At 31.0% G+C, this 2657-nt stretch overlaps 1 long non-coding RNA gene across 1 annotated transcript; it reads right to left on the bottom strand.

Moving 5' to 3' along the window:
• Window positions 1-835: 835 nt before the first annotated feature.
• On the bottom strand, window positions 836-1586 carry LOC126749328 (uncharacterized). The gene is made up of 4 exons (XR_007665016.1): window positions 1474-1586; window positions 1335-1416; window positions 1195-1278; window positions 836-1139 (listed from the first exon to the last, which is right to left on the bottom strand). It is a non-coding gene; the product is annotated as an uncharacterized LOC126749328 (long non-coding RNA).
• Window positions 1587-2657: the final 1071 nt, after the last annotated feature.

Below are 2657 nucleotides of genomic sequence, written 5' to 3'. Positions count from 1 at the left end.
AAGCCACTATAATACGCGACAAAACTATTTGTTGAGGCTACCCATTTCTCATTTTGAACTTGTCCGTAGCTCTATCATATATGGAGGTAGAAAGCTGTTTAATAAACTTCCACTAGAAATAAGACAACTTAAGACTGAAAAAAGCCTACGTACAAGGAAGAAAATATTTCTTGCTAGTAAAGCGTACTAAACTATGTAGCACCTAAACTATGATGAATTTTTAATGATTAGCATTTAAGTATTTTTCAAAGTTTTATATAATTTTATTTTATTTTAAATTAGTTTCTCGTTTTTATTCCTTTAATGTAGTCTATTGGCTTTGTCTACAACTTCTATGTTTATATTGACAATAAAGCATTTTTGAGTTTAATGAGAGAGTAGGTGACAAATTACTTAGGCCCATTTATTCTGTGGATTAAGGCATTAAATAGTTACTTTTTGACACAAAAGTGTAAAATGTTTTGGTTTGTCTTCAAATTTTATATATTTCCTTTTTTTGGGAATTGAGATTTATTTTTACATGGTGGTGATTATTAATGGGGATTGTGGCTGCCATATTCAATGTCCTTTATTATAGTTTTTTTTAATTAATACATATTATGATATATTATTATAATAATATACTCATGAAATCCCCCCTCTCTATATTTAGTACCAACTTCTTTTGATAAAAAGTAATTATGTAGTCAGAAAATTGGAAGTATATTTTTTAAAATAAACTTTTACATTAAAAATCATCTGGCTGTCTATACTTTATGCCTTTAAAAGACACAAGTTTTTCTTAGAAAAAAAAACACACTTTACATCCTGAACGTATTTATTAATTTGTTTGCCTCGTATTTAGTTATTATGCATATTAGGAGAGATTAGATAAAAATTAACAAAAATAAATGCTTATACTAAAAACTAAAAATCTTATACAAAACACAACATTTTAAGTATACTGGATCCTAAAACTACAGTGACGATATTAAATACTTTTATAAATTTACCCACTCTTTTGAATCTGGCCCAAAAAGTTAATACTCTGTTGCCGCCATGGATTCCAACTTCATATCGCACATCAGCATTTTCATATACTGAAGCATTACATTATATATACTTTATTGTGTCGCTGAAGGACAAACAGGGGCAGTAAGCTGAAAAAAACAAAACTTTAAACTTGTTTAATTAATAAAAATAGGATTTTCTTACTATGGCAAAAAAGGGACTTTTTTCCAGAGAATGGAGGAAGAAGCAGTCTTCATTGTGTCGCTGAAGGACAACAGGGGTAGTAAGCTGTAAAAAACAAAATTTTAGACTTCTTTTCTTATTAAAAACAGTGTTTTTCTTACCATAGCAAAAAAGGGTTTTTCCCAGAGAATGGTGGAAGAAGCAGGCTTTATTGTGTCACTGAAGGACAACAGGGGCAGTAAGCTGTAAAAACACAAAATTTTAGACTTGTTTTCTTAATAAAAACAGTGTTTTTCTTACCATATCAAAAAAGAGATTTTCCAGAGAATGGTGGAAGAAGCAGTCTTTATTGTGTCACTGAAGGACAAACAGGGGCAGTAAGCTGTAAAAAATTAAATTTTAAACTTGTTTTATTAATAAAAATATGGTTTTCTTACTATGGCAAAAAAGGGACTTTTTGCCATAGTAAGAAAACCGGAATATAGAATGGAAATCATACATCAATCATAAATGTATCATATCATGTTTCGGCTAAATAATATCTTTCTTCCTCCCAAATTTTTTTAATTTTCCTCAAATATTCTATACACCACCTGACAATTCCATTACAGGAGCTCTTTTGTTAACCATCTTAAGCTTAAATCCAAGTTTTATCAGGTATTTGCGCAAGGTTGAGACTGAGAAATATTTGTCCCTTGCTGATAAAATGTCTCTATGGTCAGAACCTCATTGTTTTTGTATTTAGAATACACACCTTTCCTTAGCAATTTGGCAATATCCGTGTCAAGTCCCTTTGATTGTCCTGCATCTTTCCTTTTTATTCTGTCTTTAATCCTTTTTTTTTACAGGCATATTGTACTATAGGGAACCCCTGTTAAAAACGCTGTTTTTTGCAAAGCACTACAATCATTTGTGAACTGAGGATCATTCTTTAGATTGCTATAGATATTTAAATAAATTTGTTTGGCGTCTGTACTTAAACAATTACGTTTTTTTAAAACTGCTTGATTTCCTCTTTCTCTCTTGATACTAGAAAATGAACTATCAGAACTATGTAAGTCTAAATCACTGTCCAGATCACTCTTATTGTTTTTAACACAAATGTTATTGTCTTTCTTGTACACCCACGGTCTCCATAAGCCCGCACAAACACTTTCCTCTTCATTTGCCAAATTTTCCTGCCTATTTTCCCAGGGTCGAAACATTTTAAGGTCTTTAGATATAATACCAAATCAAATCCACAAACACAAATAAAAAAACACACTTCCTCACAGTAAAAACTGCAAAATATTTAGACGAATACAGGCCAAATTCTAAATTCTTTACTTTCATAAACGTGTAAAAAGCATAACCGGCAAAACACATCAAATAATAACGATAACCTCACATGGCCCCCCTCCCAACTATTAAAGCTGATAGACCCATCCAACAACTATTTTAAAGGCGATAGACCCATCCTTAAAGATCTCTTTAATAACACATCG

Source organism: Anthonomus grandis, chromosome 24 (assembly GCF_022605725.1).
Source record: "Anthonomus grandis grandis chromosome 24, icAntGran1.3, whole genome shotgun sequence".
In the NCBI taxonomy this organism is placed as follows: Eukaryota; Metazoa; Arthropoda; class Insecta; order Coleoptera; family Curculionidae; genus Anthonomus; species Anthonomus grandis.
The sequence above is the reverse complement of the archived record's forward strand: the minus strand, read 5'-3'. Positions and strand labels throughout refer to the sequence as shown.